This window comes from Zalophus californianus, chromosome 9, assembly GCF_009762305.2.
Source record: "Zalophus californianus isolate mZalCal1 chromosome 9, mZalCal1.pri.v2, whole genome shotgun sequence".
NCBI lineage: Eukaryota > Metazoa > Chordata > Mammalia > Carnivora > Otariidae > Zalophus > Zalophus californianus.
The window spans coordinates 46,631,594-46,648,399 of NC_045603.1; the positions used below are offsets into that span (position 1 = coordinate 46,631,594).

The 16,806-nt window shown below is 39.6% G+C and overlaps 1 long non-coding RNA gene across 3 annotated transcripts in view; it reads left to right on the forward strand.

Annotated features, from left to right (window-relative positions):
- Window positions 1–16,806, forward strand: part of LOC113921310 — a 171,845-nt gene that overhangs the window by 81,236 nt on the left and 73,803 nt on the right. The window contains exons 3-5 of one of the 3 annotated variants that reach the window (XR_003519638.1): window positions 7,109–7,172; window positions 9,370–9,438; window positions 11,695–11,811. The exons of the other annotated variants lie outside the window; for them this stretch is intronic. This is a non-coding gene — a long non-coding RNA (uncharacterized LOC113921310). Of the gene's footprint in view, window positions 1–7,108; window positions 7,173–9,369; window positions 9,439–11,694; window positions 11,812–16,806 lie in introns of those variants that run through there. 3 annotated transcript variants of the gene reach the window in all.

Genomic DNA, 16,806 nt, shown 5'->3' on the forward strand with positions numbered 1-16,806 from the left:
GAAGGGAGAGGACTTAACTATGCAGCTAACTGGGTAAAGAATACTCTAAGCAGAAGAAACAGAAGTTAAGCCATCCTAAAGTAAGGACATTGCTGACCTATTTTTTTTTTAAGATTTTATTTATTTATTTGACAGAGAGAGACACAGCGAGAGAGGGAACACAAGCAGGGGGAGCGGGAGAGGGAGAAGCAGGCTCCTGGCTGAGCAGGGAGCCCAATGCGGGGCTCGATCCCAGGACCCTGGGATCATGACCTGAGCTGAAGGCAGACGCTTAATGACTGAGCTACCCAGGTGCCCCATTGCTGACATATTTAAAGAAAATCTGGCAATTTTTTTCCTAGAAAATTTGCCTATTTCATTGAAATTTTCAAATTCATTGGTATACAATTGCTTATAATGCTTAATTATTTTTTAAAATGATTGCATTTGCAAAGTGACCATTGCTTTAGGTCACTTTTTGGTTTGATTAGTCTACCTAGAAGTTTGTCTATTTTGTTATTATTCTCAATATTATTGTTACCAAATACACTCTGTAAATTGGAATTGACAATTTATACATTGATCTCAGATGTGCATAAAAGCCACTTTATATTTCTTTACCTCAGATGATGGCCTCCTTCTTATACTCGTAGATAGCTCTAGTAAACTTCTGAATATCTCCGGTGTCAAAGAGGAGCTCATGAAAATTTGGTAGTGCTAGCCCACTCTGTCTCTCACTCTGCCTAACCACACCATGCTGCCATTTTGACTCCACTCTGCAGCTGAGTGTTATTGGCATGAAGGCATTCTGCAAGGTAGTCTCTTTAGTGATTCCACAAGAGCACAAGCTGCCCTCTTTTTGCCATTGCTCTCAAACCCTTTGCTGACCACCTGCATAAGCTTGGGGTTGCATAGGAGATGCAATTAAAATTTAAAGAGTCATCAGCACAAAGGAGAACAGAGAGGCCTGGTCAGAGAGAGCTGACTTATCCTGTAGCAACTTCTTTGCTTGGATCAGGCCAAGGTGCCATGAGTTACAGACACTTTAGGAGTAGAATTAGTAAGACCAAGGACAATGTCTGGGACAAATGGGATGAGACACTTCAACTATAGTGTACAAATAATATTTTTTGTTTTTTGTATTTTATGATGCTATGATATCTTGGGGCTTTAATAGTTAGAGATTATCCCTCTCAGGATTAGAGAACTCCTAGAGATAGCAAACACTCACCTGAGAGCATAATCGTTAAAGGCAAATCAACCAATCCAGAGCCCATATCCTCAACCACCTCCATATGGGGCCAAGCCACTATAATCCTGCCTTAATCATCCCAGGGCCAAGTATCAAACAAGTAGGAGAAGTTCCTATGTCTCAGAACCCACCAAAATTATTGAAACTAGCCAATCCTAAGTGTGTCTACTTTGTTTACCCTGCCTGGCCTATTCCTTCACACAAAAACCACAGTAAAAGCTCTCACCCATGCTTTCCTCTTGCTGCCTCTGATTCCTGACTGACCCTTCCCGGGGCTTTCCCATTTGGCCCCATTTGGTATGCCACGCCTCTTATTTCTCGGGACCTGTGAATATAAACTTCTTCCTTGATGACAATCATTTCCATGTTTGCAAGTCTTACCATACCTGATTAGAACAAATCCTGGTACATTTTAAAACATAGAGGGCCACATATAGAACATAGGCCTGTGTACTCGATACCGTTAGGATGTTAAAAGTCCTTTGCAACTAGATACCATCTTAAGAAGGAAGATATTGGGGAGGAGGGAGAAGTATTAGAGTCCTTGAATGGGGATTGAAGTAGTTCACAATTCCAATCTCATAGGTAATGAACTCATTGCTGCTCTTGGTGGAAACCTTTTTGTCAAACTTTACCTTCCTGAGGATAGTGGCAAGTGATTATGGATGATATTCTTATAGCTGCTTAGCCCCAACATTTAGCACCATTAAAAGGCTTCTGAGTTAATTTCTGCTTGAATGTCCAGTGCTTTAGGCTGTTTGAAGGGATCACAGAGGTAGCATCCCACATTTTGCTTTTATTATCAGAACAATGTTATATAGTGTAATCAAATTACCTGAGTTTGAATCTAGGCTCCATCACATGAGCTATGTGACCTTAGACAAATTATTTAACCTCTCTTCACCATAGTTTTCTCACCTATAAAATGAAAATAATTATAATAGTACCTACTTCATGGGGTGGTTGTGAGTAGTAAATGAAACAATCCATAGAAGTTACTAATTTAATACCTGGCACTTACTGAGTTATTAATTATGATGATAACTAGAATGATTATTCATATGTCTTTGTGCAGGTACTGTGCTAAGTGGTTCCTTGCTTCCTCTATTTTCCCAGCATCCCATGGTAGTATTATTACCTAGGAATAGAGGAGCTGGGCTTGAGTCCTTTGACTCTATACCCTTACTCTTATTAACCATCATCTCCCCACGACTGGAGGTTTAAGAGAGGGTAAATCAAAGAGAGAGTTCAGGAATTCTGGCACCATTCTGCTATATCCAAGAGTGAAAAACAAGATGACTTAAGATGCCTTGTGACATTTCTCATGTTGTCACCAATGTTGCTGGTATTTAGATCACTCAGTCCAAGCTGTAGTGTACAAGACATCTACAAATTTCCCTCAAAACATTTCAAGAATGTTATGCTTTTTTTCTTTCCCACAAAAAGGCAAACATTACTGAAACATTTCATTTTTGTTTGAAAAAAGATGTTCTTTGGCATCAAACATCTAACACGAAGATATTTTCTGGAACATCAAACGATCATTGCTAGCTAACAATGCTGGTTTTGCTTAAATGAAAGCCATTATGAAGCCACCAACTTGTCATTTAGCCAAGAACCATGAGATTCAATAAGTTATGGGAACATCAGTATTGAAAGGAAAGATATTTTTCCATTAGTACCGAACCTGAATGTTAACCTCTTTAAAAAAAAAAAAAAAAAAAAAAAGGCAAGATTGAAGGATAGTGAGAAAGAAAAAGAGAAAGAGAAAAAGAAGTTCTGGTTGTTATTTAAAGAATATACACCAGTGAAACAAACTATTCCAAGGCTATCATGTCATCATTTCAAATTAGAAGCAACACTGGTTAGAGGTATAAAATAGTATTGATAAAAATTTTGTAATTAGAGTTTGAACTCTAAGCAATTGCACTAACATAAATAGTAGTGTGTAAATCCCAATCGAATAGGGAGTGGGCAACTCCAAGGAGGGTCACCAAGCAAAGAGGGGTTAGACAAATAAAGAAGATCTAGACAGGGGAGGGCAGGGGTTCTCCCTTTGGTCCTCACAGCTTAGGATCTACCTATCCCTTAACAAGGAAGGATTAGAGCAAATACCAGAAGCACCCAACGTATTATTTGTAGTGTTGTGTTATGAATGATTGCTTAGATTGATAGTGGAGTAACAATATGCAATATAACATTTATCCTTTTATAATCAATATAAAGTCCTGAGTAAAAGACCTTCTTCAGACATTGTTAATGCAACTGGAGAGAATTCAGCTGATAATTGCACTTATAGGCCTGTTACCCTTGCAACCTTTCTTTTTTTAAAGTTTTTATTTATTTAAGTAATCTCTGCACCCAACATGGGGCTTGAACCCATTATCCCAAGTTCAAGAGTCACATGCCCCTCAGACTGAGATAGGCAACCCTGTCCTTTGCAACCTTTCTTAAGAGAGGGAAAGACACACACACACACACACACACACACACACACACACACACACGCACAGGGAAAAAGAGAGAGAGAGATGGGAAGAGGGGGGGGGCGGAGAGAGAAATAAGACCTCATGTCCTAAGCCACCATTTTGTGTAATGAATTAACTTCTCTTCTTTGCAACTAGAATGTTACTATTTGTTATGTGCCATCATCCTTGCAAGAAATGAAAAGATAATACTCATTTTTTGGTAGAGTTTAGTTTTCTTGTGGAACCTGCATTGAGACAGTCTCTTAGAAAATGTCTTCCAAGGAGGCCTGGTGCCATCTGGATGTGTCACAAGTTTCACTGATAAATTGAGATGTGTTAAGCTATTGTTTCTTGCTACTGACTCTTCACCCAATGGCTTTAGAATACCCTTGAAGTATATTGACTTCGAGCCTAACAGGCATGGGTTCAAATTCTGGTTCTGCCACCTCCAGGCTGTCTGATTTAGGGAAAGTTATTTATTTGCACCTGTGAGAAGGACCTATCGATGCCATAATAGGAATGTCTTCCTTGCACGGTTGCCCTGATGATTTCATGAGACAATGCATGTAAAACAGACTTGAGCACACTATGAACACTCAACAAATGTCATTCTTAACCACTGGATGTGACAACCCTGAGTACCCCCACCGCATAGCTTTCCTCCTGGGGAGACTGTGAACAACACAGAGCCATTAGCCCTGTTTCCTACTGAGCCATCTGGCATTGATTTTTCACTGCACATCCTGGGGACAAGCTGCACATCACTAGTGCCATAAAATAAAGGAAGCAATAATTCTCCTCTGACCATTTGACTGCTAAAATGAAGGGACCTGGAATTTTACACCCTCTAGGATAATACAGAAAGCCTTGTAATAGGTTACCCTGCGTTGCTGGTTTCAGGACTGTTAGCTGAGGGGGAAGGGGCAATTTGTATGCCAGAGGCTTTACATTGTCCATTAGCATTGTGGTCTCTTTGAGTTCTTGTCATAACCTGCAAGATGTTTTATGAAAGAATTAACCCCAAGTAGCTTGCAGAAATAAAATAATATGCTACAGAAGCCTTGCTCATTTTCTGCCTGTATTTTACTGCTATGTAAGACATGGAGAGCGAGAAAATGGGAGAGAAAAAAAAAAAAAAACCAGGAAAGGCAGAGAGATATGCAAAGTGGAGAGAGGGGTGTATGTATTGATCCTATTCTTCTCTGCTTCAACTAAATATGTATTTTCTACATCTCTGTTTCAGACTACCAAAAAACTAGCAGGGCCAAGTGTTATTTATTTTTTTTTTAAATTAAAGATCACGTACTGCTTTTCTTTCAGGTTTTAAAGTATGACATGTTTATTATAGAAAGTATGAAAGCATATTCTAGAAGAGACCATTTTAAATTTCCCATAATGTTGTCAACCAGATGTAACCATTTGTAACATTTTGGTGCATTTCGTTCTAATGTGTTTTTTATGTATGTATGTGGAGGCCATATTGAACATACAGTTTTGTATCTTCCTTTTCATTTTTTAAATAATTACTAGGTATATTTCTGCACATCTTTGAAAATTCTTTTAAAGATAAAATCTGATCAATTCATCATGCCACACGCAAAAATAAACTTTAAGTGAATCAAAGATCTAAATGTTAAAAAATTGACCTATGCAATGCTAGAAGAAAACATGAATGAATTTTTTTTTTAATAGTCTAAGTGGAGGGAAAAGTAAGTATGACTTAGAATTTAGATGCAATTTAAGGATACCTGGGTGGCTTAGTCGGTTAAGCATCCGCCTTTGGCTCAGGTCATGATCCCAGCGTCCTGGGGTCAAGCCCTGCATTGGGCTCTGTGCTCAGCAGGGAACCTGCTTCTCCCTCTCCCTCTGCCTGTCTGCCTACTTGTGCTCTCCCTCTGTCAAATAAATAAAATCTTTAAAAAAAAAAAGAATGTAGATGCAGTTTAAAAAAATTGATAAATTTGATTACATAAAAATTAAACTATTTTCATGGCCAAAAAAAAAAAAAAAACCACAATAAGCAAAGTCAAAGGACAAACAACAAATTGAGAGTATATATTTGCAACATATATCACAGATAAAGTACTAATTTCCCTAATATATCAAAAACTTGTAAAGATTGAAGAGAAAAAGATCAAAATTCCTATAGAAAAAAATGGACATGAGATATAAACAATTTATATGTGTGTATACATATATAGCCCTTAAAAAAAGAGACGTCCAATTTTATTTATAATAAGAGAAATACAGACTGAAAGGAAACTGAAATACTTAAAAGATTAGCAAGGCTGAGAAGAAAAGGGTACTCATAAAATACTGGTAGGAATGCAAAACGGTACAATCTCTATGGAGGGGTGTGGTATAATAATAAATATATTTGGTTTTTGTCCCAGGTTCCTGGCGCTGAGCTCCCCAAACTCTTGGAATTTCCTGAGTGATAGGAATATCTTTTGTTATTCATAACAAGCCTCTTTAGATTAGACCTGAGTTTATGCTAATGAGGTGATTTAGGCTGGAGGCGGGGGGCCTTGGGGAGGGGCGGGTCCCTAAAAGCCTCAGGATGAGGCCAGTGACCAGAAAGACGAAGTGATTAGAGGTTTGAAATTTCAGCCTCATTCCTGACTTCAGGGCAGGGGAGGAAGGCAGAGCTGGAGATTAAGCTCTATAGCAACTCTTGAACAAGGAGGTTTGATGAGTTTTGGGCTGGTTAACACTCTGAGGTGCTGGGAGGTGGTGCCCTGGAGAGAGTTTGGAAGTTCCACATCCCTCCCCTCATGCCTTTCCCTACGCATGTCTTTCATTTGGCTGTTCCTGAATTGTATCCTCTGTAATAAACTGGTAAATGTAAATAAAGTATTTCCTGAGTTCATGAGTCATACCTATCACCTATTTTTTGCACTCTTACATTCAAGAAATTCACTTTCTGAATGGATGTGGAAAGTTAGACACTAATTGGGACAGGAGAATGGTGAATAATAGTCAGGACATATCAAAAATCATACCCTATGGCTGTGCATTTTTCTCATGGGTAAAGACCCTGAACAGCATAGCCGGGAGCTGGGCATGGGAGAGAAATGAAGGGTCTTCTCACTTTCCTTCAGGCCAACAGTTTCCTCAGTGTCAAGAGAGGAATATATTTATAGACCATTTGAAAAATGGATTCTCAATCCAGTTCCATCTACTTGTGGTTTATATGTATACTAGATTTTGGCAAAAGGTTGTTTACGAGTCTTCGATTTTAGTATTATTATAATTGTCATATTTCTTCCCATATCATTCCTAATTATTTTAATGGGGGAATTGGTAAAAGTTGCACCAGAAGCCATTTAAAAATGTTAACTCTTACATTTTTTATAGTAGTGTTCTATGAAATCCCATGGGGGATTTATCTGTCATTCTTCATTTTTAGTAACTTCTTCTCTGGATAAACTGTTGACTTCTCTTGATTTCAATCGAAGAATTTAATTTTTTAGGTAAGTAAAAGTTTAAAAAGCACAACATTTAGAATTTCTAAGCTGATCGTTTCAGAGAAGGCTCTAGTCCTCATTGTTTTCTTATTAGGTTGCTAGGGCTGCTGCTGTAACCAAGCATGACAAACTGGGTGGCTTCAACAACAGAAATACATTGTCTCAGTTCTGGAGGCTAAAAGTCCAAAATCAAGGTGTTGTCAGGATTGATTCTTCCCAAGAGCTGTTAGAGAGAACCTGTTCTATGCTTCTCACCTAGCTTCTGGTGATTTGCTGACAATCTTTGGCATTCTTTGGTTTGTAGAAGCATTATCCCAATCTCGCATTAATCTTCACACAGTGCTCTCCCTGTGTGCATGTCTGTGTCCAGATTTTCCCTTTATATAAGAGCACTCATCATATTAAATTAGGGGGCCACCCTCCTTCAGCATGAATTCATCTTAACTAATTACATTTGTAACAACTCTATTTCCAAATAAGGTCACATTCCACTGTATAGGACATCAACAAATGAACTGGCAGGGGCTGTAATTTAACCCATACCATTAACTATATAATAAGCAGATGTCCAAGAATTCTAATCCTGCCGCCACCCCCAGTACACGTACGGGCAACTTTCTAAATTAAAGGCAGTGGGAAAGGACAAAAGGCAGAGGTAAGAAAGTGAAATAACTTTCACTGAACTCTTGTAATATGGCAATTAATATTAGGCATCTGAAGAATATTATATCATTTTATCTGATATCAATTTTATCAAGGAGGTAGGCACAAATGACAAAAGCTGAAACTCAATTAAGTCACTTTCCAAGGATCAGTTAGAAAGGACTTGGATATGTTTGACTGCAAATCCCACACACTTTCCTCTACTCCCTCCTTGCCTCTCTGCAAAGGCAAAACATTCATAATAATGGTTATTATAAGAATAATAACAACAACAATAACTCATGGAAATGTTTCATTAAAGCAACTGCTTCTTCTAGCATAGAGCAAAACAACAAACAAAGCAATGGGTGATATTTCTGACAGGGTGATTCCATTCTCCCTAAACATTCACAACAGATTTTCCTTCCTACAGTTGAATAGAGGTTAATTTCTAAGAGATAAAGGGAGAAAAGAAACAAAAGAACCGAATTTAAATATTTATGAATGTCAAAAATTTTAAATTCATTTTTTTTTTACATTTCATTTTAAAATCTTCAGCCTGATGATAAAGACAGTGCAATCCTGAGACTTTCATAATAGCAATAGCTAACAGTTATTGAAGCCTTCTATGTGCCGAGCACTGGGCCAAAAGTTTGTCATGTAGTGACTCATTTAAACTTCACACAATCCTGTGGGTTAATGGAGGCATAACCTCCACTTTACAGATGAAGAAGCAGAGAAACATAGCTCATCTTCAAAGCTTCGTTCTCAAACACTATGCCCAGTTGTTTCTTGATGAATAGAAAAGTTAAACCACCGAATGAGAGTTGTCTGTGATCAAATTTTTTTTTAGTCAAACATGGCTTTTTCTAATGGAGAAATTATAGTAGTTAGAGCAAAGAGTTTGGAGTCAGACCTGAATTTGAGTCCCAGTCCAACCTTTATTAATTACGTGACCTGAGGCAAGTTGTTTAGCGCTCCTGGGCCTCATTTATCATTTTCAAAATCGGGATAATAATACTTTCCCACAGGGTTATTATGAAAATTAAGTTAGATAATACATGCAAAGCCCAATCACTGCTGCATAGTAGTAAGTAATTTATTATTTTTATGCAACAGGCATAGTATGCATTTGAGTATTCTTCAGATACATTTCCATGTCTTATAAATCTGCTTAGCGGACAACTTCTCGCCCTATAAAAAAGAGGATTCAAATGCTTCAGGAGAAGGACAGATACTTATTAGAACAAGAAGATCATTGTTTATTTATTTGTGTGAGATTGAAACAAGACACAAAAGCCAACTTTTTCTAGGAAAGGAAATGATTTTTAAATTTCTTTTAGGTTTATTAACATACAGAGCATTGAGCCTGAAGTCTAAAATATAAATTTCTTTCTTTGGGGAGGGAAGACACTGCTTTGAAGTCTCTCTCCACTGGCTTTCTGTCTAGACTAGAACAAGGATGTAGCACAGAGGAAGTAGGGATTAGAGGAGGAAGCATGGCAAAAAGAGATTAAGGAAGTCAGCTTGCAGGGTCCTTGTAACAGCCCTTTCTCCTTAGGATTGGGAGCACCAGAAAGCACCTCAAGAAAGCAGGTAGAAAGAAGCACTTTCAGAAACACCCAGTAAGGTAAGAAGCCTCCAAAAACATCAAGGCTAATGGCCTGCTTCCTGGGCTAGGCATAACATGGGAAGGCTGCCAACCTCTTGGAGAAGTCCAATTTGGGGTTAATTGCTACATCCACATGGTGTGATAGCAAGGATATGGAGGTGATGGTAAGAGAGGGCCAGGTCAATGAGCCATAGCAGCACTTTTGGTTCCCTAGAGCTAAGAGGTGGTGAACACATGCAAGAAAGCAAGCAGAAGCACTAAAGTGGCCAGAGATCAGCAGAAGCTTAGGGTTAGAGTGAAGAGCAGGGACTTTCACCCCAGAAACTGGGAATGGAAAACACAGATTTTAGTAGTGGATGCTGGTATGTCTCCTTACACACTGTGATAGTGACCCCACAGCTTAAAAGAAGCCAGTTGACCCTACCTTCCCTTTTCTCTTAGAGCCAGCTAGGAAAGGAGCCAGGGAAAGAGCAGAACTCTGAAAGACTGTATATTTTCCTGAGGCATCCAGGCAGAGATTGTAGACATCAAATGATAGGTCGGATGACATTACTGGATTGTACCAAAATATAGTGTATTTTCTTCTGCTACTTGCTGGGTAGGGTCTCTTGGGTAGAACAGATAAGATACAGGAAATAATGAAGTGCAGTTTCTTTACACATCTGGCCTCATGTAAAGGTCCATGTGGGATGCTTAAAAACCAGAGTATAGTCTATATTTACAGCAAGGACTGGTTATAGTCCCTACTAAAATTAGAATTATTTTTTTTCTAAAATTAGAATTAAAAATTGTCTTGAGGGTAGGGCCATGAACCTATGAGGAAAAGAAGAGAGAAGGAATTCAATCCGATTGTCATATGGAAATGCAGAAAGAAAGAAAGAGTATGTAGTTTCTGGCCTTCAAAATAGGCTATTTGAATATGCAACAAAAGAGTAGATTTGAAATTCAGTCTTTTTTTTTAAAGAAATAAAAAGATTTCCTAAATTTAACACTTAGTTTTGTCATATTAAGAGAAAGACTTGGTGAACCAGATCATAGAATTTTACTCTATATCCAGGATAGAAAAAAGAGATAAAGAGAAGCCAAAAGGCTACTCCTTCTGACTTATGTAATTTTGTGAATAATAAAGAAAGATAGGTAGAAATCAAGAAGCTGAGAAGCCAAAGGCCTTGTCCTGTCCTCCGTAAACACCAGACTTCAAGTGGAGGTTAGGGACTGTCTTTAAGAAATATCTAGAAAGGAATGGGAGTCCAGGAGCACTGGACTTAGCGCTGTGCATCCTTTGTACATAAAGAGACTGAGAGCCTTTGGAAATAGCCTGCACAAAGTTAATTTCCACATTGTACAGGGTGGCATGAAGGTAGTGGCAGAAGACAGGTGAATAGATCTGTGGTATAAGTTGGCTTCTCTGGAAGTAGATGCCAAGACAGAATTTGGGGTGCAAGACGTTTATTAGGGATTAATACCCATGAAAAAGGAAGGGAAGAAGCATGATTGGGCAGAGGGAGAAACTGGTGAGATTGTGACGAGAGCCAGCAGAATCTCAGCCAACCCAAAGGGAAACTGTGGAGTGAGAATTACCAGTCAGTGTTGTATTGCCATCTGCTGAATGGGCCAGGCCTTTATACTCCCACGTCAGTCAGTCATAAGATGAGGGTCACTCTGGGAAGGGCATGGCCTCAGGCAAGATGTCTTTCTGTAGCTGAAACAGATCCTGAAGGACCTGTAAGCCAGAAACCATCTGTTGATCACTCTCTCGGCTACCAAGGCAGTAAATCTTTCCTTGAAGGGGGATCTGGGCAGAGATCCTTTTGTCTACCACAGCCCAGTGTGAGGTAAAGTTCCTAATTCCCCTTATGTGAAGGACTCTGAAGTACCTATTAGCCCCAAAGAAGCAGATTCTTGAGTACTGAGAGGGTAGTGGATGGAAAGGCTGCTGGATAGATTTGCAGCCAAAAAGGGCCAGTTGCCTCTTGGTGAATGCCATTTGAGGAAGCATTCCTTCCAGCCACTGGACATGTGAGACCAGGAGGATTCTGAGACCAGCATAGATTTGAGGACCCCCATCTTGCCTACACCTAAATCACACCTACATTACTCTTCACATCCAGGCGCCATCTTGGAGTGGAGCAAAAGGAGCACTGAAGCATTTAGCATTTACCAGAGTTAAGAGACCAGAGACTGAAAAACCTAAAGAGATTTTAAATGATTGGATCAGACTGAGGTTCCATATTTACACTAAAAATGGGTTTTTAATTTTCCATTATCTCTCAGGCTAAGGGATCATCCTTGAGAGAACTTGAGTTAAGAGGTACTCAAGGAAGCTGCATCTGCTTTGTGCATTTATGTGTATCTGCTGCATTACCAAAGAAAAACAAGCACCAAACCTTACATTTAACAAGAATTCCAGACTTGGAGGAAAAAACGAGGTGGGAGATGGGGTCAAGATTATGTTTTTTGAGAAAATACATTATGCACTCGCTAGCTTTGGTTGGTGGACAGTGTAATTTTTCATTCTGGCTTACTTCCTATATGAAGTTCTGAAATATTAGGATCTTATTCACTCTTGCTGACCATAAAAATTATATGTTAAACAAAGCCTAAGATTTAGTAACCTACAAATCACTTCTGACTTCCCACTACTGTGAAAACCTACACCAAGCAAAAAAAAAAAAAAAAAAAAAATGGCCGTAGTTGATCATAGTTCCCTACGAAAATTACAAACACCAAAATCTTTGGCAGCCAGAAACTAAAAAAAATTAAATCCACATAAATCTCTTCATCAGCAAGTAAAAGCCAGAAACAACACAACTGAGACCCTGGGATCAAAGAATGGCAAGATGTGAGAAGCAGGCCATCTCCTGTCAGGAGGCCCAGGCACAGCTTAGAATCAATGGGCAGAGCTTCAGATGAGAGAAGCCTGGGCCATCCCTTGGCTGTGCCAGCCCCTTGAGAAAGAAGCCACAGATGAAAATGTCAAACAAAACCTTGGACCACTATGGTTCGAATTCAGTTTAAACTTACTAAACCCTTCAAAATGCTCAAATGCTCAAAATGATCATTTTCACCATGGCTGCAAAAGCCTAACTCTGGAAGGAGTTACAGCTCCATTTCTGAATCAGTTTTGGGGCATAATGGAATGGAACCTAGAGGATTTATTGTATAGTGTTATGACATGTGCTCTTAGGCATGTGAACATATCTTTCCAACCTCCCCAAAGTATCTGTAAGTGAACTCCTTTCCTTTTTTCCATCTCTTCTAGATGTCCATCATGTTGCAAATAAAACCGATTTTTATAATAATAATATTAACAACTGACAGTTACTGCACTTTCACTACATGCCAAGCATTCTATATACTGATTACAATCATTTTTTCCTTTTAATTCCTCTAACTCTTCATGAGATAGGAATTATTTTTTATCTCCATATTATCTTAAATAATATGAAGCTCAGAGAGATTAGGTAACTTGCAAAGTTCACACAATGAGGATAGAACTGAGTAAGGGGCCAGAAAAGATTCCCAAGTGAGGAAAACAATCAATAATGGTGAGATTGGCATAATTTTGTCTATGAATTCTGTGGTGTTGTTTTAGTCTGGGTTACCCAGAAAGCAGAGCCTGAGGCAAGGAGCTTGTGGTATGTCTCCTCAATTAGGGAATACATTTCCAGGTGTGAGGGACAAGGGCAGTGAAACAGAAAAGGAGGAGCCCCTATGAGACAAGATGATCAAGTTGGATTGTTCAAATTCCACAGGATCGTCCTCCAAGAAGGTATATAAACTGCATCTCAAAAAGTCCACCCGGAAGGAGAAAGGGAGGAGAATTTATTTACTAGCTGTCTCCTTTTGTCAAATGTTTGCCTCATGGGGCATTCACTCCCTGTATTTCAGTGATTCGCTTATGAGAGTCCTAAACAGAATCCTGTGGCATTCTGTATCTTGGCTTTAACCTCTCCCCGGGTGGGCGATGAGAGGCACACAGGTGCAGCCTGAGGTGAGACGCGGTTAGCAGGAACCCATATAGAGCTGCTGGTACTGAAACAAGAGTGGGATGTGGCTGACAGGATCTGAAGTGTTGCCTCAGAGGTATCGGAGAACTATGTGTCTTCTTTTCCCTGCAGGATAGAAAGAAGCAACTCGGTTCCAGAGTGTCACAAGTGGTCGGGATGCTTATTAATGACTAGGATGCAGAAAGCTAGCTTGGAGTCCCATGTAAACATTGAAATAAATTCTCATGCCCTATTCTACGAAGCAGAGTCTTGAGGCACGTTGGACAATAGCAGTTACAAAGCCTAAAAGGGCCAAAAGTGGAGGAGAGGAATATGAAAATATCCACTTAGTCATTGATTCTTCCCAGAAAATTAACCGGGGGTGGGGGAAGGCGTCCAATCAGTTCCTGGAGTTTCCTGAGGAATATACCCTCTTTCCTGGAGTGGGAAGTGCAACCAATTATGGTGTGAGTTCTTCTTGGTTGGACCATCTGGGTTCAGACCACTGAACTGCAGAGAGTGCCACTACATAGCTCCCTGGTCTAGAGAGTCTGATAAAACGTCTTGCTCCTATGCAATGGCTTCAGAAAACAAAATCCCCTTTGTTTTGGACTCAGCAAGATACTAACAGCCACAAGCCCCCCTGGAGTCTATGACAGTTAAAATTAATATCATATAAAATTAAAATTCAGGGCTTTGAGTGATAAAAGTAGCTAACTCTCCATAGACTGGAACTAATCCCCATCATTCCAAGGAAAGTGGACCCTGATAAGGAAGGTCTTCTGATTGCTAGAACCTAAGCCACCTGACTGAACCCTAATTGCAGGGGCAACTGGGAAAACATCTTTCATTTTTAACTAATATAGTGGGTAGTAATCTCTGCCTCACAAATTAGAAGAATTACCCAAACATAGGGAGAGGATTCAGATTCTAGGTTGCCAGAAAGAATGTCAGATGTCCATTTTTGCTCCTTTTCCCTTTCCTGTTAACTGATTTTTTGCCTGGTACCAGTGTTCTCCTTGAACCTATGTCCTTGACATTTACTGCCAAACCTCCTTGATTGTTAGCACAGTCAAAAGAAGAGACATGGCAGAAATAATCCTGCAGGTTTATCCAGCACTCCTTATCTGGACTTCACTGGTTTGGTTGGTTCAACAGCTGCCCAAGCTTGGAATATGATGCTTTGCATTTCAAATCTGCACATGGGATCTGAAAACTGGAACCACTAGCAGAAACAACTACATCACACGTGGTTATCCAACTCCCCAGTAGAGTTAATGCTGATTTATTATGATATAGGAGACTCGAGTTACAGCCCTTTGCTCTCATTAACCAACATTAACCAACTATGTGATCTTGAGGAAGTGACTTAATTACTTTGTATCTGGTTGCCTAATCTGGGAAGGAAGGAAGGAAGGGAGGAAGGAAAGGGAAGGAGGGGAGGGGAGGGGAGGGGGAGGAGAAGGAAGGGAGGAAAAACCATGGGATTAAGGATAGGGGAGAGAAAACTAACACTTGGGAGTACTGGTGATGTACCAGGAGTTTTACTTTCAGCCTTTACAAAAAGCTGTAAGACATTTTGTTGATGAAGAAACTGAGACAAAGGGGCCAAGTCTTCCCCCAGTCACAGAAGTAACAAATTGCTGAGCCAGGATTTGAGTCAGTTTCATCCAGCCTCAAAGCCCTTGCTCTTTCTCCATTTCTGTTTTGAAAATATTTTGAATCACAGAAATAATAAGAGCATTACTTTAAAAAATAAGTTAAATGAAAAGACTCTTGTCTCCTTAGACCATCATCCCTCCCCAACCCCACCCTGCTCCACCCCGACAAACCTTCTCATGTCACCGTATATAACCACTCTTAGCATTTGAGTGTGTGTCCTGCCAGAGTTTTTCTGTGCATTTATACACTATGCATACGACCACAGAAAGCATATAATATTGTTTATATGTGTGTGTATTTTTCTACAAAAAATGATGGTATCATTCTCCAAATATCTTTCTGCAGCTTGCTTTTTCACTTGGCAATGGGTCTTGCGGCTCTATGCTAGTATGTAAAGAGCTCTCATTCCTTCTAGCTGCTGCACAGTATTTTACTGCAGAGAGATTTAAGTTTCTTTAACCACTCCCCTGCTGATGGATATTCAGTTTGTTTGCTGTGAGCCCATGTTTCTACTCCAACATGGTTCTCTGTTCCACAGATGAGCTGGACAGCCTCTTTTACCTCAAAAATTCTGTGGCGTGAAGAAAATGAAATGAGTCTGAGGCCATAATAATTTATTTCCAAACAGCTCATTTATTAGGTAGTGAAATAACACTGAATTGTGAAATACATATGTTACACCATTAAAATAAAAGAGCCAAAGAGACTAAACAAAAGTATCCAAACAAGTCCAGGCAGGCTAACTGGCTCTCTGGAAACTAATGACAAACCCAGAGTCTACTTCGTGTTCCAACTAGAGACAAACCCAGAGTCTACTTCGTGTTCACTTAACTATGTGACTCAAGGTTTTGCATGGATGTTCTTGATTACAGCAGTTTATTCTATAATAGTTAAGGTTTAACATGATAGCATGAAATGTACTGCATACTATGCATATTATATTATTTTTAACATAATGATAATCCTTTAGAGCAGATCTTCTTATTTGCATTCCATTGGTGAACAAACTGAGGGTAGAGAGGCTACGTAAGTTTGCCCAAGGTCACAACCTAGGGATTGGACCAAGTTTCCAACCCAAGTTTCCAACCCAAGTTTCCACTGTCTGTCAACCATTCCTCTTAGCCAGAGTTAATTCAGAAGGACCTGATCATAAAGAACAGGTTCACACCTGATGGAAAGGATGTCAACACCTGGACCTGTGCTTACCTCTTCACTTCATCTCCCACTCTCTTCTCTCTCCTGGCCCTGGCCCTAAATTACTTTTAACTACCCCAGAACACAGTCCTATAGACTTCTGCCAATACTGTTTCTCTTTTTCTAGAATATTCTTCCACTCCTTGTTAGGGCAATTCCTACTCCCCCCAAAATTCCATTTTTCAGCTTAAGCATTACTTTCTTCAGGAAAACTTTGCTGTAGCATTCCCACTTAACACTTGTCCAAGACTGGGTTAAGGACCTTTTCCCAGTATTTTGTGTTTACCTTTCTCAGAGCACTTGACAATGAATGATGCATTTTTGTTGCTTGCCTGTCTTTGCAATGAGCTCCTTGAGAACGGGAACCATGGCTTATTTGTAATTGAATCTCTAGCTTTAGCGTAGTGCCTCATGCACAGTAGCATTCAATAAATGTTTGATGACTAAATCTTAGAGTGACAGCGAAATAGAACCTCAAAGTGGACTCTTTAGCTCCATACATGCTGCTTGCCCCAAGATGGTTACCTTAGTGCCCCCCCCC